The sequence below is a fragment of the Semicossyphus pulcher genome, unplaced genomic scaffold (assembly GCF_022749685.1).
Source record: "Semicossyphus pulcher isolate SPU_LCO1_2020_fin unplaced genomic scaffold, fSemPul1.0.p SCAF_2, whole genome shotgun sequence".
Taxonomy (NCBI): domain Eukaryota; kingdom Metazoa; phylum Chordata; class Actinopteri; order Labriformes; family Labridae; genus Semicossyphus; species Semicossyphus pulcher.
Window position 1 is genome coordinate 32,095,576 of NW_027211693.1, and position 25,676 is coordinate 32,121,251.

Below are 25,676 nucleotides of genomic sequence, written 5' to 3' on the forward strand. Positions count from 1 at the left end.
GTGTTTAACAGCAGAACAGCTTCTCTGTGTTGGTCTGAGGTTAACATTCACAGGTATGGAAACTTCAGTGAGTGTAGTGATTGTTTTAGTTACGTTTCCTCTCGTTGTTTCTCCTCTACGCTGCTAATCCGGAACAGATCGACTGCAGGAGCCGGATTTGTCAACAGAGCTGGCAATCATCATTTTTACAGCATCCAATAACTAATTAAAAATAAATTTGTCAGAAAAATAAACACTTGGACATAAATCAGCATGATAAGAACTAACTATAATGACAGAAACCATGTTTGAGAAAAATGTATTTGACGCTTTTTTATTTTATTTTATAGTTTGACTCATGTCCCATCTGTTAACATGGAGGAGGCGGGCTTTATGACCTATACTGCAGCCAGTCAGCAGGGGGCGCTAGAGAGGGTTTGGACTTACTTTTGGGGTGCTGTTATGTCGTCCATCTTTCTATACAGTATATGGGTCATACCATGGTAGTAAGCCAGAGTGCAGCCTCTGTGTGACTTACTATTTCGATGAAACTGAGACTCGGCACAAACAAATGATAAATGATGTTTATTTTGCAGACATATCTGGAGGGGTGTGTCTGAACACACCTAAAGAACTCACTTGAGAAAGGTGAGGTGAATATTTTGTTCGCTTTTGGTGTGAACCCGACTTTAAACTTGGAACATTTTTGCCAAGCATTCGCTCATATGGAACATTTTAAATCTCGAGAGCCCTGTAGACTGATACACGACTTTGCTATGGTGCTGAATTGAAAAAACAAATATACAAAAAGATTTGTATTGATCAGCCAGATACGAGTGAGGTACAGCCTTCGTGAAACGGTAATCATTATATTTGCACTCCAATTAATAAATCAGTTTGTGCCTGTGGAATAGAAACAGCATACAAGCTTCAGACTGTCACATGTTCTCAAACACTAAATACGACAGAGAGGGAGAGAGAGAGAGAGAGAGAGAGAGAGACATGAAGACTGCTCTATTAGTATTCAAATGCTAATGTCACACACACACACACACGTGCATTTAGTCTTGGCAGGCTCATATGTATTCATGCGTAATCCTCCATGTGTTGTAGCATTGAGCAGCGTGATTGTTGTTAGCTGGAGGAGAATGAGAAGACCTTCAGGGTCCTGCAAAGTTAACGCGCTTCAATTTCTTGGAAAACGTTCTGTTATTGACAATGTGTAGCATGTTGTCAATGGCATAAATAATTTGCAGGATTACACACTCTGTCAATAACAGGAAAACAAACGTTGCAATTAGATTTTCAGGACAATAACGACTTCTGAACTGTTGTTTCCTGCATCGGTTATAAGGTTATCAGATGCCAATAAAATCTCAATTAAGATCTTAAGTCAACATTTTTATTTCTAATGATCTCACATATGTTCTCGCATGTGCTGCAGATGGTTGCTATGCTACAACACACTGTGTGTAGTATATATATGTCTTTTTGTTTGACTATCATAACCCATTGTAACACAGTGCTGCCTCCCTGTCACAATGGAAAATAAACCCATATTTTTCTGTCATACTGTGAAAATGAGTGTGTTGTATGAAGACATAAACAGAGCCTGTAGGTGGATGTCACCGCTTCAGCAACACAAAGGCATGCTGCGGTTCAGGAATGAGTTAGTGTAGGTCTCTCAGTGCAGATGTGGTACACAAAACCAATGATATACTCATATTTATACATGAAAGCTACCAAAAAACATTTTATATATATAGAGAGAGAGAGACAGAGAGAGAGAGAGATATATATATAATAGACGATCATAACTGTAATAATCAAGGCCTATCACTATAGGCCATGTCCACACTAATACATTTTGATTTTAAAGTAATGTTTAATAATGAAAAATGATCTCTGCTCTGTGTCCATACTAAAAGCCTGAAAACACATATCACATAAACACTTGTATACCTGGCTCAAAAAATATCTTGCCTCATGCACATGACGGCAGTATTCCCATGATAAAATGCCGAATTTAACTGCACAACAGCTGCTGGTATAGACAACAAGGTCAGCAGTGCCTGAAATGAGATATTCATGTCGAGTTCATCGCTGCAAGTCAAGGATGATGTCGTTTGTTTTCTTCTGGAAAAGGCTCATGTGATAGGGGAACATAGGAAGGACATGCCAAGCTGTGTATGTGTTTGTACCATTAACATGTATATGTGAAATATTTAAAGTCATAACCTAGAAGATTTTCTGTCTGTTAAGTCTCTATCTATCGCTGAATGAGGTAACACAGTGGTGATTGAGCCTATGTCACTGATGAAAGCCTTTGCATTTGCAGTGTTACAGACTGGGTGTCTGTGGGGACTTTCACAGAAAAAATCACAAGCGGCGCCCAGTTAGTGACGCGTTCTCCATCAGCCAGCAGTGGTTGGTCTGCCAGAGAGGGTAGGCGGAGCTAAGCAGCTGCTTTTCCGGTCTCTGCAAGTGTTGCGAGTAAACAGTAATCTACTATGGCTGAACAAAGAAAAGATGGATGAATACAGATACAACTTCAACAATAAATGAAAATCCAAAGAAAAAGAAACAAACTCGACGCTCAGATGAAGCAAACAGTCTAAATAGGAAAGCGACCAACAGCCAGGAAAATCGTTTATCACCATAGGTGCCGCCAAAGAGAACAAAACTGAGATCTTCGAGAATATAACTTTAATCACTGTTAATTATTTTGATTCTCAAAGCAACCACAGACCTATAAACACGTGACTTTCACAATACAGTTTATTGGATCAATGTGCTTATTTAGAAATGTTAAGAAGGCATTCCCATGGTCTTTATTAAAGATGCATACAGTCTATATTAGAGATGTATACAGTACCCACTCTATCACTTAGCTATGGTAACACATGTGCATGTCACTCTGCAAGTTCACAACGTTTAGGTGTTGTAAATCAATTTGCATTCTGCCAGTGTCCTTCTCTTTATATTCTGGCAGTTATTCATCAGAAAGTGGGTGAGACTCACACAGTAACTGTCCCACCCACGGAACAGCCCAGGGGCTATTTGAGAAGTTGACAAGGTCTGTGGCTAAGCCCATCAGGGAGTGTGCATGAGCCAAATGTTTTTGGGATGTTACCTGCTCCTCTGCCCAGAACACTACTACCTAAATTTCATTTAACTTTAACGGGCTCTTGCGGCTGAGACTGAGCAGCGGATCTGGCGGATCTTCAAGCTAAGATAACTGTCACGTTGTGTGCAGACTGAGACAGCTACAGTCTCCACAGGCTTACGCTGGCCTGTTCGTGGTGCTAACCTACTGCTGCCTGAGAGGGATGCAGATAGACTGTGCTTGTATACACAGGATGTACTCCGCCCCCTCTTTGCTGTTGTCAGAAATGAAATTATTTATGTTTAAAGATGAGATCTTTTTTGTTGTCCTAAATGTATGGCAGCCAGTTGCAGTCTGAGATAATGACAGTGCTAATCTGTGTTTTGTTTCGAGTTATAGAGAGGATGAATAAATGCATAAGAAGCAAGACGTGCTGCATGTTTCCCGCATTCACCAGAATATGATTTGTCACTCCATATTTCCTCAGTGTGCACAGCTCTTCATTTGTAATCAGTCATTATGCACAACAACAACTGGACCAGAGCTTTTTTTTTACCCTAGCACAGACCCAATGATCCAAACTACGGCTATCTCATAAAGTGACCTGAGACTAAACGTATAATCAGAAGGATTTTTCCTGCATTTTGTCAACAACACATTCAAACTGGACCCCTCCTCCTGGGCTCTTTGCCAGAAGCTCACTCTCACTCTCTCGTGCGAGAACACGCCCACCCCGCCGAGCAAACACCGACAGCATCACGGTTACCATTGCACTAGCATGCTTACCAGCAGTTACCATTGCGCTAACATGCTAACCGCCGGTTTCCTTTGTGCTAGCATGCTAAGGGCTGTTTACCTTTACGCTATCATGCTAACTGCCAGTTAGCTTGTCCTACCCGGTTTGAGGCACCTACCTGTCCAACAGACACAAGGCCAACTCTGCATCGCTCTTTCGCCATGTTCGTCGGTCTGAATGGGGCCCAGTTGCTAATTTGAACCACTCCCACACTCACCTATACGCTGTGATTGGCTCAGGGAACCACAACAGCACCCCTCCTGAAAACAACAGAATAGATGCAGAGGGAAGGGTCTCACAAGGGTCTGCACACACACTCACCAACACACATGTACAGAGGCCCATAAGTGATGATTTATATTATATAATATTTGTAAAAGTCTATATTTTATTTTTCGAGGGAAATCTTATTTATTATACCTTTAAAGACTTTATTGGCGGTTTAAAAGAAATTAGACTCCATGATTTGGGATTCATAATGTAAGTGTTTATTTCATTTCTCCTGTTGTCACTTTGTCACTGACTTTATAACTGAGTGAAAGCTCTACAATCAAAATAACTTCTGACGTATGGTTGACCGAGCATTTCCTTCACAGGCCTAATTTTTAGGATTATCTGTGCTCTTGGACTCGTACATGCATGCTGAAATGTCTATTTAAGGTCACATTACTTAGTTTTCCTGTCAGTCTCTGAGGTCAGACCTGAGGCAGCTCAAAGGGTTTCCTCTCCATGAGGCTTACAGCGAAATGACTCACAGCCACTGTGTTTGTGTGTTAACACCGTTAATGAAGGATCTTGTGGGCAGACTTAGTGAGAGGCTGCCTTTGCTTTATTTAGCCTGGATTTAAATAGACTTTAGCCCATAAGCTGGCTGCTTTGGTTTTGGAATTTTTCCTGCTGCAGCACAATTTGACTTTGCTCTGATTACAGTGTAATTCTGCACACTGATGTTTGCTGACTCCTCACAGCTTTTGTTTTTATTCTGCTTCTTTATAAACCAGGTCTCTGCTATTAAAGTCTAATCCCAAAGGAAAGATCTTTTACAGAGTTATGGAAGCTTTATTTTTTTAATAAAACACACATGATATAACTAAATAACAGAAGAACTCACAGTCTCATGCAAACGACCAGGATGTTTGGCCTTTATGTAGCTCCTGTTGATCTTAGATATGGCAGTTTGAGAAGCCATGCATGGTGCTTTCAAACATTGCCTCATTTACATGGAGCAGTGTTTGCAACATGTAGCAAAAGTAATATTTCCTGGCTCAATATGTCATGTTGAGAATCAATCTGTGGCCATAGGACGGTATCCATACCATAAGATCCATAGGGATGTTGAAAATGTTGGTTATTGGAGATGTCATTTGGAGCTTCCTTTGTTTAAAAAATAGGAAATGTGGGGAGGAGAGAGTGTGGGCTGACATGCACCAAATGATCAGCAGACCAGGGGTCAAACGATCAGGATGAGGACTGTAGCCCCTGTACATGGAGCCCCTGCTCTACCAACTGAGCTAAACCAGCAGCTGAATTAAGAGAAGACAAACGTGAGGCCACAGGCCATCAGGCTCTGTTTCTTATTTTCAATTATAAAGCAGTTTTCACAAAGGCTATAAGTACGAGGCACAGATCACTGAGCAGCTATTTAAAAAGTCACATAATTATAATAAATAGAATGGTCACAATGAACATGGAATTCCAACTATAAAAGGAAGGAAGAAATAGGATAAAGGTAAAATGATGACAAATCAATAATCCAGACAAAAACAGAAGAGTAAATATATGAAAGAAGAGAGAAAAAATGGCCAAAAAACAAATCAAATCAAATAAAAATAGTAGCAGAGAATAAAATCTATGATGTGGGAAAACTAGAGGAAGAAAAAAAACCATTTAAAATAGGAATAAAATAAAGATATACATTTAAAAAATCAGGATTGATGCAGTCTTGGCTGCTAGGCAGGGGTCAGTTAGGTTGGGCCTGTTGGCAACAAGCCATACATTAAGCGGGTCGGCTCAGTGCCAGAGGCACAAAAATGTAAGTATAGAGCTTAAGTAAAGTATAAAGCAAAGTACAGAGCCAGAAAGTCGGCTGGGATGGTGCTCCGGTGTTTAAGGATGTCAAACAAACACAGAACTTTCCAAAAGTCCAAAGTGAGTTATTTAACTGACATCAGTGACATCACATGCATGCCTGCTTCTTGTTAGGTTCAGGATTCAAATCTACTTTGATAAGATAAAGACAAGTGATTCATGCTACAACCATGTACTGCTTGTGTGTACAAAATGATTTGCAGAGAGGGTGATTGGCTGCAATCTGCCGTCCCTCGAGGACCTGTACACCTCCAGGACCCTGAGGCGTGCAGGTAAGATTGTGGCCGACCCCTCTCACCCCGGAAACTGTCTCTTTGTCTCTCTGTGTTAATTGTTCTGCATCAAAATCACCAAAACAAATTCCTTGTATGTTCAAACCTACTTGGCAATAAACCTGATTCTGATTGTGTTATATTTTCATATTGGTATCAGCACATAGAATATGTCAACCAAAAGTAGCACTGCAGTGAATGGCTAATGGACTGTACTTATATTGTGCTTTTCTAGTCTTCCGACCACTCAAAGCTGCTTTTACACTACATGTCACACTCACATTCACACACTGATGGCGGAGGCCTAAGTGCCAATATCCAGTCAGATCTATGCACATTCATACCTGATGACTATGCCAACAGGAGCAATTTGGGGTTTGAACCCTCTGATTGAAAGACGACCGACAGTGCACAAATACAAAAGTAATTCAAAGTGTCTGCTGCTGAGTTTATGGAGCTTTTATTGCTGAAAACAGACAAAAAAAATCTGAGTCGGTTCTTCTTTAGAATCAACATCTTCCATAATACACCTTAGTTTCAGTGTTATTATAAAAGCATTATATAAAAGTGCAAATGTCAATATTGATTGTGCTCTCAATATGTTGGGATTATGTTCAGTCTGGCTTTTATCATCTGTTTTTTTAGTAATAAAGCCAGTCATTGACTAGTTTTGGGTTAGCTAAATATGTTCCAGTCGGCTCCTTCACTGATGCAAACTATGTTTCAGTGTCACTGTCCTTAAAATGTTACATCCATATAGAAAGTTCATCTTCATGTGGTGGCTTCAGCGGAATGTTGTTCAGCCTCTCCTGTTCTGCTGAATCCTGACATGGACGGATATGAGGTGTGTTTTGTGAAAATGATGCTGCAGCTCGGCATCAGGAACATGTCCTTACCGTTTTGTACATTCACTAAATTGGGCCTTTTACGAAATGGCCACAGACAGGTCATTTGGTGGGAAAATAGACTGGCGGGGGTTTGAGCATGGCTGTGCACACTGTGGACACATTATGGAACTGTGTCCTTTTTGTTTATGTTCCTCAGCCGTCACTGTGTAGGATATTTTCGGAGCAGTGAGTCGATCTGTACAGGGTGATGCAATTTAAAAAATCCAGCTGCTCAGAAATGTAGCTGGGAGAGCAGAGCATCCTTATTTCCTCCTCCTCTTATTGCCTTTTTGTCTCACTATCATCCACATCTCTTCCTCATTCCCTTTCTCCCTTCTCCCCTCGCCTTTTTATCTCCACCTTTTATCTCCTGCTATCGTTACTGTTCTCCTCATTGCTCCCGCTCTCTATTCCTTTACTTCTCTCTCTAAGGAACCAGATGTGTTCCTTGTATGATTTATTCAGATGCCGAGATTGGGGCTGAGAGAGTCTGCTGCAGGCGGGATGCACTCTGCATGAGTTGAAATGGTTGAGTGCGCGTCCTACCGTCATTCCTTATGCAAATGAGTTTTCCTCATTAATGTGAATCATGAATCTCTTTACTTTTCTGACTGAAGAAGCCACATCATCAGTGTGGACATGACATCATTTTTTCACATTGACAAGCTTACACTTAAAAAAACAAAACAGTAACCAAGGCAACACTGAACATGAGATAATTGCCCTTTATGAGTTCAAATGCTGAGTGCTGACATTTCTTGCAAAGCATCATTAAACTAAACACTGATTCCATAAGCTCAATATCTTGTGACAAAGTAGTCACAGTCAGACTACAGAAACAAACAAACATTCTGCTGCTGTAAATAGTCTCAAAGATGTCTCAAGATGTAACCTGTTCTTCAGGAGAGTCAAAGGACTTAGCTTGTGATGCACAGATCTGATAAGTGCCGTTACAATTGTTCAGTATGTAAGGACTCTTTGAGACCTAGAATGGCACAGGAAATAGAAATACGAGCAAGGACATAAAAACTTCATGTAGCTTTTAAGGTTAAAAAGCCCTCGACTTTGATTTAGTTGCCAGCAGAATGCATTTAGGTTTATTGTGTTTATGCTCAAACACATCAAAGTAAAATGGGCCATTTGGAAGAACTGTGGTTATGCAGTCGTGTCTGGTAGAGAGGACTGCGCTCCTCTCAATGCTCACCACTTTAAACGGAACAACATGCAAGACATTGAGAACGCAGCCCTATGTCACCTGTATATAAAATATACATAATGCAGTTTATACATGAGATGCCGTCACAAGTTAGATTTATGGTTATGAAGAAGTTAGCATAAATATATAAGTGACGCATGCAGCAGGTGATTTGCAAATTGTTTTGTAATCTTATAAGGTGGCCCAATGCTTCAATATATGATACTTTAGGTTACACCATCAGCATTATATGTGCACATCAGCCTCTGCTTATAGTATTGACATTAAAGTCATCTGAAGTAGCATGATCAGTGTAAAAGTCTTGAGTTGGTGGTTGGGGGAGCGATGGGTTACACAAACACGGGACTTTCATCCAGGAGGCAGAGGTTCGATTTCCTGCTGATGTAAAGAGTCAGAGTTGGCTTCTCTTCAGGTTAGGTTATTTATGTACATCACTATGTATGTATGATAGTACTTCTTTAAACCAAAACCACTTTTTCCTAAACTTAAAGATACAAATGCATAAATTTCCGATTTGTGCTCCTAGTGCCACCCACTCTCAATAATCGGTAATTATAGGAACACTCTTCCCAATTTATCCAGACGTCTACGGCTGGCTCCCTTTGTCGTGGTTCTAACTCTTGCGTTTCCTCGCTTTCTTTTCAGACAGTTTGCTTCATCTGAGCGTCGAGTTTGTTTCTTTTTCTTTGGATTTTCACTTCTTGTTGAAGTTGTATCTGTAGTCATCCATCTTTTCTTTGTTTGTTCAGCCATAGTAGATTACTGTTTACTCACAACACTTGCAGAGACCGGAAAAGCAGCCACTTAGCTCCGCCTACCCTCTCTGACAGACCAACCACTGCTGGCTGATGGAAAACGCGTCACTAACTGGGCGCCGCTTGTGATTTTTTCTGTGAAAGTCGCCACAGACACCCAGTCTATAAAAATACTATATACTGCAAATTTAAAGGCTTTCATCAGTGGGCCATAGGCTCAGTCACCATTGTGAGTCCTCATTCGGTGATAGATAGAGACTTAACAGACATTTATATAAATGGAAAAGTTCAAGATTATACCTTTAACCAAGTCTTTTTGGTACCTGAACCTAAACAAACTGCACTTTTTTTATTGCAAAGTTAATGTGTTAATTATTGTTGCATGTCCAACAAGCTTTTAATGTCTGACCCACAGCTGCCTCGTAATTATCCTTAACTGGACTGCTTTATTTTGAAGGTCTAACCGACATGGCGCACTATTACTGCTAACTTGACGATGGAACCTCATATGTGCAAAACTGATGCTAGAGGGGTGGTTATATTTGAAGTGTCAGGCTGACACAACTGCCATATTTGATGAATTGGGAGTGAGAATGTGTTGCTGTGTTAGGCTTTGCACTGGCAACTGCTAGCCGCTAGCCTCAAGCAGAGCTACAGAGGTCTAGTATGCTCACTTCTTTCTAACTCCACACCCCCATGTTTGTTTTTTCACCATGAGAGTCTATCTACGTCACACAGCTCCATCTGTACCCCCCTTTTCACATATGATGTAGTGCTCCCCCTTACCTGTAACCAGACAGTTGTGTGTCATCCAGTGCAGATTTTCAGTCAGCTGATGCTCATCAGCAAAAAGTGATTTAAGTTCTCTGCCTGATATAAAGTGATGCTCCGTTTCTTTCTTTCAATTCACTGAATGAATTACGAGAATGCATTTGGAGTGTGACGTCTGTTATCTGTCTCGAGGTTGTAAAACGTTCCCAGTGCACTTGAAGGTACCACACAAAGCTTTGAAGCATTCTGACTTCCTCTGTCCTCCTTTTCCCACCACTGCTCACGGAGACACTTTAAAATGTTTTACACTTGAAACTGCTTTACAACAGTTTTTTATGGACCTGGACCTATATATATATATATATTAATGCACTGAAAGATATTTATAAGACCCCTGACACAATGCCATTTACCAACATCAATTGTAAAAAAAACAAAAGTGCATGATTGGGTTAATAGTGCACCTGTGAGAGACGGGCCTGCAGAAGCCAGTAAAAAAAAGGTGACTGAGTGTGGGGCTTAGTCATGCCCATTATGCTGTCTGGGACCATGACGTTTGACACTGGCCTCAGGTGGACTCTGGCATCATAATGAAAAAGAATGATAGTTTTCCAAAATAAAATCACAGCGTTCCTATCAAACCTTTTATTTTATATTTGAAGAATTCCTCCACAATATTATTAATATATTAATATATACATTTATTGTACATAAAACAAATTGGAGTACTTAATTCTACAAGTCAGGTGCAAAGTACGCATATCACATATATATGCACAACATGCAGTCCTGGTAACCTCCCATGTATGGGTACCTTAATCTAACTATTAATGTATTTGAGCAAGCCTATTGGTTTCTCTGTTGGTCTTTCACATAATTAAGGCACTAAATTCCCTATACGACCTAGGCCTTTTTTTGAGGACAGTGGATAGAGCCAGAAGCAGGGGAAGAGAGAGTGGGGATGACACGCGGCAGAGGGCCGAGGGTGGGAGCACAGCCCGGGGCCGCCACAGAGAGGACTATAGCCTCTGTATATGATCACCAACTTAACCGCTGAGCTAAACCGGCGCTCAATTTGAAACAATTTGATGTGGTTAAGCTACCTTCAAATCTCATATAGTCGTGTATCAAAATAACTGATAATTGTATTATATAAACTTCAGCATAATGACTACAAAACAAACAAAGTAACAAAAAGAGACATAATCTCAATAGAATGTTAATAATCCTTCACTTTCTAAATTTAACATAGCAGCTCAAGGATAGGTTTCTGTTCGCAGACACTTTGATTCTGATCAGATTGATTCAGTATAAGGCGAGTGGGTCCTACATTATCCTTCTTATTCCATGTCTTCCACTTTGAACAACAGCTTGATTAAGGCTTGAACGGCGTCTGTAGCAACAGTTAACTATATAGCCTTCTTAAAATTTAAACACAGGGGTCTCACCCTGTTTTGTGTTTGTGGATATTTATATGTCACGGGTTTCCACCTCGCTGACCTCTTGCTGTTTCTGCCCCATCATTTATTTTACTTTCTTTCTTGCTACAATAAAAACTAAGCGTGTTTTTTTCGGAAGTTTTGAGAGTGGAAATGTTTCTCTTGTAACAGCTGCAGAAGCTTTACAATAAAGCAATGTTGCCCTGGTGCCCAGAGCTTCGATTGTGTTATCAGAATGACACAGCACTTCTCTCTGTGAGGGCAGCAAAGCAACGCTTGTAAACAGAGGAAGTTGTAGGACGATATTACGTGCAAAAAAAAATCAGATTTGAGCTGTTGTAAATCTGCGCTCGGATCCTCTTTTCTTTCTGTTATCCGCTTCCTGGATTGTGTTATCAGACGAGGCTCACCCTATTTTAGGCTTCAGAGCCCCCGTGTCGCTTCCCACAGGCTGTTAGAGCACATATGGCTCTACAGAAACACTGCTGAGGGCGACATTATCAATTCATCGCTTTGTTGCGAGGGCTTACCTTCGAGACACTCAGCTTGCTCTCTTCTCTGTTCGGGTGCATGTTTAAAAAAGAAATCAGTTACAGGATACATGGCTGGCTGGGGCTGAGGTTAATAATTCACTGCTTTGTGAAATGGTTCTCTACGGGATTGTAAGGTAAAGGTGGAGCCAGTTAGTGTGCACCTGTTGACATCCCTTAGCAATCAGCTTAGCCTGACACAGACACAGTTGTTAAACAGTTAACAGCAGGTGTGCCACTGGGTTGATCAAATGGGTGCTTTCCATTATGAAAGAAACACGACTGAGGCTCAATTATAAAATCATTGAACCTCTGGGAAGAGTCTCACAATGTGACTCATCCTCTGTGCTCCGAGGAGCTGGCTCAGAAACATCACTGGAGGGAAGAGCTGATAGTCGAGGGCTGAGATTGTTAAAGCTGCATTAGGTACACCAAATTACACACCGCCGGCTCCGAAATGGCAGCAAGACAACTATTCCCCTCATGTCAGCCAAATATCCAGCATCCAATTGTTACTTACAGCAGAGACGTATCAGGTTGGCTGTTTTATTCTGCAGGTTACATAAAAGGTTCTGTGCCGGTCACACAATCACCTCCACGTACACTGAGCATGCTGGTGTGAACAGACACACTGAAAACACTGCAAGAATAAATATTCAGCAATAAACTTTCCATAGACAGACATTATAAAAATAGGCAGACAACTTGCTTTCATAACATTTTGAACTCACTGCTGAGAGACACTTCCAGAAATAAATGAAGCCAGCAGGCCAAGAAGTGTTGCTTTTTCTGTAAATATGCATCAGTTTGTCTAATGCCTGGATGCTGGCATTTGTTTCCATTCACTGCTAGCACAATCAGAGAACACAATAATACATGTGTGAGAATCAACAGAGAGAAGACAAAGAGGTATTCACCCTCCTTAGTGCTTGATGTTGTCCACTTCATGGGGGAGCAGGATATGACGATCACCTTCTGATTCGTAGTCCTTTATCCACATAGAGAATGAACACATGATCAGTGTTGCATTTATTTTAAAGGTTCTATTTAATCTCACTTTTCTTCTCAAAATGTCAAATTATTCAGGTTACGACTGAGAGCTAAACTTTGAGGCATCAGTGTCACTTTTGTATGAACAGGGTCCGGAAATGAAACCCTGAATAAAAGGCTGTGAGAAAACTGTGGGACTTATTATTAGTTATTTCACAGGCACATGCCAATTTCTTCCTGTATGTTCAGTCCCTTCAGTACTTATGTACCTCGTTTAAGGCTTCCTCCTGTGAATGAAAAACTTTCAGCCTGCGGGGTAAGAATAGATGACCCTAAAGCAGGCGTGTTAGTGCAGCTCCTGTGTCCTTAGGCCTAATGCATAGGTCTCCTAAACCAGGCAGCTGGAGACTGGAGGTGTCTGTTAAGTCTCTATCTGTCGCCGGATGAGCTAACACAATGGTGATTGAGCCTATGGCCCACTGATGAAAGCCTTTGCATTTGCAGTATTACAGACTGGGTGTCTGGTGCGACTTCACAAGCGGCGGCCAGTTAGTGACGCGTTTTCCATCACCCAGCAGTGGTTGGTCTGCCAGAGAGGGTAGGTGGAGCTGAGCGGCTGCTTTTCCGGTCTCTGCAAGTGTTGCGAGTAAACAGTAATCTACTATGGCTGAACAAACAAAGAAAAGATGGATGACTACAGATACAACTTCAACAAGAAGTGAAAATCCAAAGAAAAAGAAACAAACTCGACGCTCAGATGAAGCAAACAGTCTAAAAAGGAAAGCGACCGTCAGCCAGGAAAATCAAGAGTTACAACCGGAGCCAACCGTGGACGTCACACATGCAACACTGTCTGGATATCTGGGAAGTGTGCTCCCGCAATCACCGTTTAACGCCATGGGTGCCACCAAAGAGAACAAAACTGAGGTCTTTGAGATTATAACTTCAAGTAAAATGACAGATGGGAATTTTTTAAATTCTAATATATTTTCCTTCTATTTTCTTTCTTTGACGTTTTTAAAAAATGTTTTTACTACTAGCAATCTGTCTCTATATAGCAAAACATGGTCATGAGTTTGCTACATGACATTCAGAAAGTAACATAAGGTACCTCGGGATAGGCTGTAAAATAGCAACAACCTCCAAAGCAGCACCTGGACTTTGTCATATTTCTGTATTCATACAAGAAACCTCCATTAGAAACAATGTGCACTGTGAGAAAACGTGTTCGACGATTTGTGTTATCAAGAGAGGCTCTGCTATCACAGAGACAGCAGCTCTCCTCTCACAGCCTCCCTAAGGAATTCATAACTGGCTCATAAAGCCCGGACACAGTGACAATATCCTTCACACATGAACTGTATCTTTGATCTGCCGAGGGACTACACCGCCAGGTGTAAAGGGGGCCATAATCACGCATGATTGTGTAGTTAACATAAAACCCTCAGACAGATGTTAAAGGAAATGAGGTTAAGAGCAGGTGCATCTCAGGCATAATCAAGTAGGCCGCTTCCCGCAGACACAGCACCAGAGGCAAGTTTATACAATCCCTGCTTCCATGCTCGCTCCTCTGGGCCACTGTCTGCTCTTTAAAAGCGATGAATCGGGCAACAGAGAGACAGGAAAACGCAGCGAGCTGAGGGATGGATAGATGCTACACAGGGTGAGGTTATTAATTCTGAGCTTTGTTGAAGCCACCTCCCTCAGGACCACCTGGCTGCTTTTCAAAATGCCTCAACTGAGGTACAGTCAGATGTATTACGTTGTTGAAGGATTAATGCAAAACAGCTCAGAGGATGGGCCCTCAGAAGTGTGCTTATTCACAAACCTGTTCCAGGATTCAGGGGGTCAAGTGCAGCTCCGCCGTTAGGGGTTGTCAAACGGGCAACCTCCATTTTACAGATAGCATCAGGGGGCTAGATCATCAATTCATCACTCTGTTGGAAAAGTTTCCCCTGGGCCTACATGTTTTCCATTTACAAGATGCTTTTCCTCTGCAGCGGAGGGGGATCAGCGGCGAGAGAGAGGCAGAATCCCCCTCAGGAATCATTGGTTGCATTTAAAAGAACTGGAGCCAGGTAAACGCATACAGCACAAGCCTGCTACGCTCTTACATAGGAATCAGATATAATGCATTCACATGAATATTAGAACATCTTCGTATTTCTGCACCAGCCCATTATAACTCTCCCCTTATCACATACAGCTTGTTCAATGTCTAAGTGCTTCGAAATATGACTGTGTAGTTATGCATTTAACATCAACACTGTATGCTGTACTCTAACGTATTGTCCTGATGCAGGATGAAGGCAGGTAAAGGAGCGTGAAGACAGCAAAGGTCCACTTGGTGTGTAACAGGGGCCTTGGATCCAACCAACATGTGACTTTCATCCACGAGACCACTTTTTGATCCGTATTGTGAAACCATTTGTTTCATAACTAGTTACTCTAGCTACAACATACAAATGTTATGTAATGAACATCAGTAAACCTCAATCTTTTTCCTTAAGCTAGCTTACTTTGGTGCCCAAACATAACAAAGTACGGCTGAATAATAAATTGCTTTATCACCGCAATTGCGACGTCTGCATGTGCAGTCGTCACATGACAGGACACACACTGTCAGTCAGATGACCTGAAACACATCATGCTGCGACTTTTTTGTTGCTGGAGTTAAAGATTGTAAACTTGCCAGCTTCTCTTTTTCAATGACAAATCTTCAACAAAAGTCTGATATCACATTAGTGCAGCCTTTCACCAGAGCACGCAGTGATCTGACCGCTGTGCATGCAGAGTTTGTGCGTCACCTGCCTGTAAACTAGCATGCGATGCTGCTGCTGCTGTCACAGATGTGACTGCGGGATCATCGAGGCAAACGCTGTGTTTACATATGCGGGCTGTTAATGGAGCGGATGTGCCGCAGAGTGTTTCATTTTAGTAGCTACACCTGCAGCGCAGGTACGGTGTTCTGTTGTGAGAGTCAACAGGAAAGAGGAAACGGTGAGGGTCAGGGGGCTGGACACGCACATTAAACAAACACTTGAACACCGTTACAAATGGTTGATGACATATGTAACACACCTGTGACCCACAAGTCTGTTGATTAAGAAAGGTGTCGCTCCACCTGCTCTCTTTCCACCTGTTGTCTCTCTACTTTTTCATGCGAGTGTCAGAGATTCGCTGGAAGAGGGCTGAACCCTCGGGGTGAAAGTTAAAGGGTGGTTTTGTTTTGTTAGAAGAAAATTTGACTTTTAGTCCCAGATGATAAAAAGTATGATTGTTAATTATTAGTTACCAAAAAAACACACAAAGCATAGATGTACTTTTTCCATATAATTGATCATATCGCAATTTTATATTGCAGAGAGCAAAGATATCGCAGAATCCGTTTTTTTCCAATATTGTGCAGCCCCGATGAAATAATTGATAAAATGAACTATTAAATCACTGTTGTACATCCAATGTCAGCAGATGAAACTTGATGAAGCTTATTTATTATTGTGAACATAATAATAATAATTATAATATTCATAATAATAACAAGAGTTTACGAAGTGCTTTGACGGCCAAGCAGTAAACAAGCAGATCACAAAACCCAATACCCAGTAGGCAACAGGAGAACCCACACAACCAAAACCAAGGGGACGAAGTACAAAGAGTAAATAAAATAAAATAGCTAAAAGAGATAAAAGAAAGGAAATAAAAGGTAAAATAAATCAAAGCTGTAAGCAATAGGAGAGATAAAAATAAATAAAATCAGTAAAGCAAGGAAAGACATTAAAGCAATAAAAACAATAAAAGATGGAAAAGTAAGAATAAAGTGAAATAACATATTAAAAAGATAAATAAGAGCCAATAAGAAGTCTATGAAAGTGAGTTTTAAGAAGAGATTTAAAATGATGTTGCGAGCCTTATCTCCTCAGGCAGGTTGTCCCAAAGCCGAGGGGCCCTGACGGCAAAGGCATGATCCCCTTTGGCCCCACCACAAGGCCCCCACCTGAGGATCTAAGGCTGCGGGCTGGCTCACATGATGTCAACAGCCCTGTGATGTAGCTTGGAGCCAGACCCATAGGTGCTTTAAAAGTGATCAGTCAAATCTTAAAATCCATTCTAAAAGTCACTGGAAGCCAGTGTTGATGTAAACATGACCACTTTAATTCAGAATATCTAACCAGATGTGTTGGAAATGAGCAGTGCAGTACTGGTTACTGTATGTTGTTACTGTATATACCCATAAACATAGACTGCATTGAAACTATGTTTGGTTTGATTGCTGCAGTATAACATGCTGAATGTATTGTTGCTTGTAAAAATGAGAGTTGTGCTTTTTTGAACAGAAAACATGAATCTCTTCTCGTTGTTATATCGTCCATAAATAGTCAATGATCACTCTGCTTACATGGCAATTACCCTGTGCATTACAAAGAGAACAGCTGGCAGTTTACATATGTTCAGTTAAACAGGGACTCAAGCTTTCTGCGTTAAATCATCTTTTAATGTTTGCTCGTCGAGTAGAAAGCTTAGAAAAGGCTGTTTGTAGTTGTGCCATTGGGTGTATCACGAATAAACATCAGAGGCAGAGAAAAAGAAGCAGATCCTAGATGTAGCCCGTGGTTCTGTTTTTTTAATTTGTGGTTTTCATTAAAGTAAAAGATTAATTTCTAAGTGAAGGTGTGTGATCCTTAATTGATGCCCATTAGGAAATTTGTCTTATGCATTCAATTCATCCTCACAGTGAGCAGCCACTGTGCAGAGCCCAATGAGCAGAGCCAATGCTTTGCTCGAGGGCCCTGACAGGAGAATTAACCTCACATGCATTATTTTGATGGTGGATCACCTGATAGAAACAGAAACCTGAGGAGAACACGCACACTCCACACAGGAGGGCCCTGCCCAAGATGGGATTCAAACCCTTCCTGCCATGTGGTTACATTTCCTGTCACGCCACACAGCCCAAGAACTAATCTGAAATCTATAGGTGCTTTTCGACCAAAAGTTCCAGGAACTTTTAGTTCCAGGAACTTCTCTTCAAGGAACTAAATGCTTCCTGTGGCCCATTGTTGTCTGCGTTTCCACAACGGCCGAAAGTCCCGGGAAGATTATGCAAATCAGGCCGATGACGTATGCAGAAGCAACTGCACTACACCGCCCCCTGCTGGAATGGCGGTAATGCGCCTTTAAGCTGGTTTGCCAGCCGCCATTACAACTAAAGGAGAAGATGGTATGAAGGTATCATCATTTGTGCCCTGGTTCCTGCTGTCGAAACACACAGAGTTCCTCAAAAGGTTCCTAGTTCCCAGGTAAAGTTCCTGCTGTAGAAAAGCACCATATATTGAAGTGTCTGAAATTCTTGCTCTGCCCATTCTTAGTGAGGATGATCTGAAGACCAACCAGTGGCGATGGCTGAGGATATTAGCCAGGCTCATCTGATGCAATTATTGCTCTAAATGTAATATCACCAAATTTAGTTTTGAGATATCAAATATGTTGTTGATTTGTGAGAAAAATAAATCCTACCTACAAATTAATTTTCAGTTAGTGTTGGTAGTTTTCAGAAATGTGAGCTGTTGGTAGCTGGCCTGTGAACTCTGGAGATGACCATCCACAACACATACGTATTGTTTGGGGAGATGAACTCGTGTATCAGAGTCACACATTTAATATCTTTTGTTTCAAATTGGTTTGGCTGAAAGCAACAATGTTTTATTGGGCAGTAAACACAACAATGTCATGGCCTCTGTGTCCTTTTGGCTCTTACAAACAGATCTCGCCTCACTTTAATAAAGATTAAGAAGGATACAGATCACACATTTTCATTATGGACAAATCTGCAAAAACTTTTTATAGATTGTTTTTAATTTTAATTAAAATTGCTTTTAAGCTAAGGGATCGTATAAATATTTGTTTGGCTTTTTCCTTCACCTGTAAAGGAACAATAAAGGAACTGTGGGGAGGAGAGAGTGGGGGATGCAACAAATGGTCACAGACCAGGAGTCGAACCTGCGATCAGGGGGGCAAGGACTGTAGCCTCTATATATATGGGACGCCTGCTCTACCAACGGAGCTAAACCAACGGCCAAAAGATTATTGTTTTGGCCATTTTGCCTTTATTAGGTAGGACAGCTGAAGAAATTCAGGAAATATGAGGAGAGAGGGGCATGGCACGCAGCAGTGGGCCAGATCCATGAGTCCAACCTGCGGCCGCCTTGCTGGGACTGTAGCCTCTGTATGGGGCGCCTGCTCTACTAACCAGCGCCCCTGCAGATGCTGTATCACTCAAGACCCATCCTCTTCACACTGACATTGTGATGGACTTGTACTAGTTTTCAGTGTTTTAGTGTTTTTCCTAAAGCACATATTTTTTTTCAGTTTAAAACTAAAAACATTCAGTTTTCTATCAAAATAAAAGAACAAATCAGAAAGCTGGGACTAAGTCAGTGTTGTCACCTTCGCTTTAATTGATTTAAACAATGTTTCATTTGTCAAAATGGTTGCCAATCATTAAATGATAGAAAAGATCGTGTGGTTTATTTAGATGAGAACTGCATCTCACATCAAAATAATTGAACACTAAGATCTTTGATGAGTCTCCCAAAGCTTCAAGTTAAAAACCCGACACGTGTTTCACTTCCATGACAGTCACTCACAAACGGGACAACCTGATGCTGCCATGTCATGTGACTTTGGTTACTTACACATTAATGCCGACAATCTAAATGTTCAGCTTAAAGTTCTTATAAAACTGTTCGGTCATTGGTTTGTTGGAATATATTTTCCAAAGATGGTTTCTTGTTCACAGGAAGCGATGTGTTCTTGGTGGAGACAGCAAACATGTATTTGGAACACGGGTCAATACTATCGCTCACTGAGAGGTGGAGATGAAAAGATCAAATAAAATAGTTTTAATAAGTGACTTTGAGGGATGTGGAGGATGTCACATCCCACAGGTTGAATCACATTTCCCCCTTACATACAAAAGGGGATGATGCTAAATGCTTCTTGATAAGATTGTTTAGAGAGGAGAAGAAGGCGCCTGGTATTGAATCCACACACATGTAGCTCCATGGGCCAGAGTATAAATAATTTGAAAGGTTTCAAGTGAGCAAGCAAGGTTGTCCCTGATTAAAATTTTAAACGTCCTACTAGATGAATGCACTTGTGAAGATTAGGCTTTATCTTCCTGGTATTCCAATGTGGATATAAATAAAGCTTTTTTCCATTCCCCAGCGAGGAAGGCCTCCACTTCCTCCTCTTATATAAGAGTGGGTGTTGGGTCTGTCTGCTTGACCATGAATGGGCCTTTGTGCTCACCAGTCAGTCTGTGGCATTGATTTAACACATGCCTGCGGCTGCATAGTGACTCAAAACGAATCAATTATATTTTCTTAAATGGGATTTATTGAATGGATTAGCTGACAGCCATAACATATTCCAATGGTGAAACCACAATATCCCTTTAAGGGTTATTTCTTCTTGCAACAAAAGGCTTTCTTTGTCAGGCTGGTTTTGTTGCCAAGCCAGGGCACTTAGTTTTTATTTAGCATATTTATTTTGTGTAAGGCAGCCGGATGCGGGAAGAAAAAAGTGCCTGTTTTTGTCTTCTAACAAAAAGTCCAAAACCTCTCCCCGTCTGGCTCTCACAGTGACCGAAGCATTTTACGTCTGACCTCAAGCTTATCTGATAAAGTCCACTTCAAGGGCCTTACAGAAGGACTTTTTGATTTGCTGATAAATGACATCTTTCACTGGAGAAGCCGATATATTCAGTTTGAAATTGAGCTTTTTTTCCAGAAACGTGTTCTTGTCTAGTTTGGGAAAAACATCCAACATCAAAGTAAAAATAACTACCATCTGAAAACACATCCAGACACTTAATGCAATGTTGCCTTTTAAAGTTACAAATGATTAATAGAATGTGTCATGATTTATAAAGAAAGTTTAATTAAAAGAAGAAAAGTGTAGGAGCAGTTAAAAGTGCACCTTTGCCATGTTTTGAGCACATAAGTGCCACAGCAGAGTTTGGCATATTGGTGGTCACCATCTTGAATTTTTGAGAGCCAAGCTTGTCTGTTTTACTCCATCCATCCATTATCTATTCCGCTTATCCTGTTCAGGGTCACAGGTGCTGGAGTCTATCCCAGCTGTCACTGGGCAAGAGGTAGGGTACACACTGGACTAATCGCCAGTCAATCACAGGGCTGACACACAGAGACAGACAACCTTTCACGCCCACACCTGTGGGCAATTTAGAGTCACCAATGAACCTGACGAGCATGTCTTTGGACTGTGGGAGGAAGCAGGAGTACCCGGAGGGAACCCACAGGGAGAAAACTCTGCATAGAAAGTTCCACTTCGTCTGAACCGGGGTTCTAAGTAGGAACCTTCAAGCTGTGAAGCAAGAGAGCTAACCGCTGCACCACCGCGCAGCCCGCTGTTTTACTCTAAACGGGACCATTATTTACAAAAAACACATCGTTATGTATTTAGGAAGTATTGAAACTATTGATGGACACCACAAAGTCCTAAAAATATTTACTGAAGGAATAAATCAAGTGAGAAGTTGTCTCATTCTCTGGTGGGCTTGCATACCTGCTGATACATTTGTGTATTTGAAAGCATAAAAAGTAGCTCCTCAAACTCAATTCTACTTGAATGTAACTAAAAATGTAAATTTAGTCAGAATTAAAAGGAAGTAATATTAATGTTGATCTGGAGGCTAAAACAAGGACAACATTAATACATATTGTATTATGAGTGCACGCCGAAATGGAAATCACACATATTCAAATTAGCTCGAAGCATTAAAGCCGGTGTGTTGTCATAAGTTAGTATTATACAGTAAGCTATAAATACTGCTTGTCCATATGTGTCCATGGCTGAGCACATGCTCATACTTGCTGTTATCTGCATCAGTGAAATCGTCGTGTGTCCCGGTGCTTGCCGTGCCTTGTTAGCCAAACTCATAAAGCCTGTCTTGGGACATTGGTGCTGGGTGTCACAGCTTCACACCTCAGAGGAGCACTAATGATTCCTCTGATTCAGTCTAACATCCCTCCTCGGCCAAAGTGACAATATGTAAGAGTGGAAAAGCAGAGGACTTTTATTCAATAGAGGGCAAAGGGACAGGAAGAAGAGGAGGCTGACGGGGGGGAAAGAGAGAGGAAGGAAGATTGAGAGAATATGGAAGCAGAGCATGGGGTGGGGGGAAGTGGAATTTTGCACCCGTTCAGGGTGAAGGGGAGGGATATGTAGACAGCAAAGGACTATTATTCAATAGAGGGTACGGCAAGTCAGAGGAGTAGCAAAAGGAGGAGATGGAATGTGTGGAGGTGTGGCTAACATATAAATCCATGAATCCACCATAAACACGACAGGAAAGAGCAGTAAGAAGAATAAGTTAGGAGGATTCAAAACACATGTATACATATAGTATAATTACGTATATAATTATGATGTATATATAACTCATGTTGGTTGTGATGTTATTGTGTAAAAGTGCATCTCTCTTCCTCATGCTTATGCATCTAATAACAGGGGACATCGTAACAGATGATTACTGAGCTGGTTTCGTATTCTGTTGGATTATAAAGGTCAGACACTCTCTCAGAAACTCTCCTCCCCTGAAAGCCGGAGGACAGCAGGATTCACATCATAGTAAATAAATAATCATCTTTATTTTACACAAATCTCAAAGCACCATAAAGATGTCACAAGGCCGTATTAAGGAGACATTTATCAGGTGTATCGAGGTACATTTAAGCATGTTTCAAGGAACCCTTGAGCTGCTGTGTGTCCTCTTCCCACGGCTATGTCACAGAATCTGTCTGTGAAATACAAGACTTTGGTTTATAGAAGTTGTCTCTCAGCTCCAAAATGCAGCTTATATGTGCACTCTGCCATTTTCTTAGTAGGTCTGTCTTTCACTTGTCATGCAGAATTGCATTTTGTCAAGAAGGCCTCACACGGGTCCCGCTCTCATGAAGATATTCTGACAACAGTTGGAAGGATCTTTTTTTTACACCAGTGAAAATATGTCTACAGTGTCATGTGGATTATTGCAGTGGGACCTCTCATGTATTATGTCGGCCTGCTCATGCTCTTTTATTTTTAGGAAAGGCAATTCTGTCAAATACTTAAATAAACAAATATATCTCCTGCCCTGGCTGCATCACATTGTCATTCTGTGGGACACTGGGACTTGGTTGGCAGAGGCTAACAACTGAAAGGCTCTAGTGTGTTTTTGCTAGACTTTACGAGCACTGACGGATGTAACGCCAGCTGTTCTCCAGTCTCCTGCTCACAGCACGAATACACTGTCCTGTTAGTGAACCACAAAACCACTAAGTTACGAAAGTCGCATATTAAAATCAGAAGCAGGAACAGAATCAAAAATGTTACAGAGGAAGAAACTTTGTTTTATCCCTTATCTCTATTGTGCTCTTACACTGCATGGACATGTTTCACTGGGGATATGAGATGATGCATCACTCATATTTTCAAGGTTAAATGGAGCATGTGAACACATGCAGAGCGGCACACTGGTGACCTCCATTTCTGAAACCGCTCTACAAACCAAGAGACGACCTGTCACGCAGCACACAGCTTCAAGGTAAATACACCAGCTCTGGTTGTGCCCTTTTGTTTCATTCATCAGCAGCATGTCATGTTACAAGTAAGCTGAAAAATAAATCTCCACCTCTGGAAGTTGCTCATCCTGATAGACCGATGACCTTTTTTTCCCCCTGTGAGAAATGGATTCTGTAGAAGAAGATGGCAGGCTTCACATTACGTCCAGGCCCACCACACCTGTTTTAGATGGCCATCCAGGCCCGTTGTTTTCCCTTCCATTTACCAGATGAGGGAGGCAGTCTCAAGCAGAGGGCAAGCAAAGGTAGCCACATTAAGCCCTAGTCTAGCTCTTGTACCGCTTTCAACAACACATGCTGTGTGCAGCCACAGGAGCTGAGAGGGCCTGCTGTTCCATGCCCCCAGGATACCGACAGGATGTTTGTACACATTCATTTTTCCTCTCCTCCAACCCTGACCCAAATGAAAAGGAAAGGCTGCTGTGTGCTGTCGTTCAGAAAATCACTACCATCATTATTTTAATCACTTTGAAAGTAATCTGCCTCGCACAAGTCCTTCATTTCCATCATTCATTCTTCTGCCCTTGGACACAAGCTACTGAATGACAGTCATCTAGAGTTCAAGGTGCGTATCATTGTTGCAGTAAATGTCTGCATTAACCCAATGGATGTTTAGTGGGAAGCATTTTTCCTTGATTTTGCCTGTATATGTGACGAACTCTTGCAAGTTAAGCCAAAGTGCCATTCCAACACTTTTTATTGGTTAATATGTAATACTTCTGTAATATACTTTCCAATGAACACGTTTCATTACAGGCAATCAAATAAACAGCCAAAAAACTATAATTCTTCTTAAGATCTAAAATATTTCAGTTTTTCATTAACAACACCATCGAGCAAAATAAGAATATTTTAAATGTGATCAATCTGTTGAAAATGTGCAAATATTTCAACCATTAACAGTCTACCTAGTGATTACAGGAAAAAGTGCAAAAAGAAAATTAAATTTACACCACATGCCTGGGAATGTAATGACATCATCAACCTTTGCAAAAAGGATGATGACTGTAGATATTATATTTTTTATTTCAGATCAATATACACAAGAAAGTGCAAACAATGGCCACTGTGCTCTGATCAAGCAGAAATCTCACCTTTGTATTGTTTGCCCAACTTCTTTTAGAGGTTGGAATGGGCTCGTTGTAGCAAGAGAAAAACTGCGGCTCTCACCAACCATCCACTACCAATGCTTAGTTTCTGCTCCTTGGACTCAGGGGGCAGTAGTGAGCTCCCTACATATGTACAGAAATGAGGTGAAGAAGAAGACATCACAAAAGAAAACTTACAGCCAAACAGAAGTTTGTTCAGAGTTTAAGGATAAAGACTTGTTTCTTTCAGTAAAAGTACTTCAGGTTAATTCTCTAACGTCCAATAAAGAGAAAACCTTTTCCCATGTAAACCAGCCAGGAATGTCGTCCATGCAATGCATAGGGTTTCCCAAATGGCAATACAGGATACGGATAAGCTGATATGTGTTTATATGTTTTTCTTAAGAGCCAGGATTCTATTTTTGGGGGCCATTTTGCTTTTATTAGACAGGACAGCTGAAGAGAAACAGGAGATAGAGGGTGTGAATGACATGCAGCAAAGGGCCGAGGGTGGGTGTTGAACCTGCGGGCGCTGCATCGAGGATTGTTGCCTGCATATGGGGCGAATGCTCTACCCACTGAGCTGAACCTGAAGCTGACTGTTGTTGTTGTTTTGTTAGTTGTTTGTGGTTGTCTTTTTTGTGTTGTATCTCCCCTTTATGGTTTTGTTGTATTATAACTTTGTAAAATAAAGATATTTTTTCCTCTCACCGTTGCAGCAGTACATCCTTTATGACTCACATTGTGACATTCTTAGCACATAGGTTCAGATTTAGTTCAGTTCAGCCTTTAAGGCACACAACGTGTGTCATTCCTTCTGCTTTTGTTTGTGTCACTTTGTACCGCTCGTCATGAGAGGCGGAAAAACAACCATCTCTGTCAGGAACAGAATTCGATCAAATGAGGAAGGACTGACTGACAGGACATGCGTTTGCAAAAATAGTTCAGGTATATAAATGATGTGCACGTCTACCATTAAGCAGCAAACTGGTGGAGTGATTCAGAGGAAATGCAATCATTAATACTCCTGAAGTAAAGAGGCCGTCGAATTTAACCATCAGTGACTTTACTGGCAAAGTGTCCAGGAGTGACCTCTGACCTCTGCATAAAGCC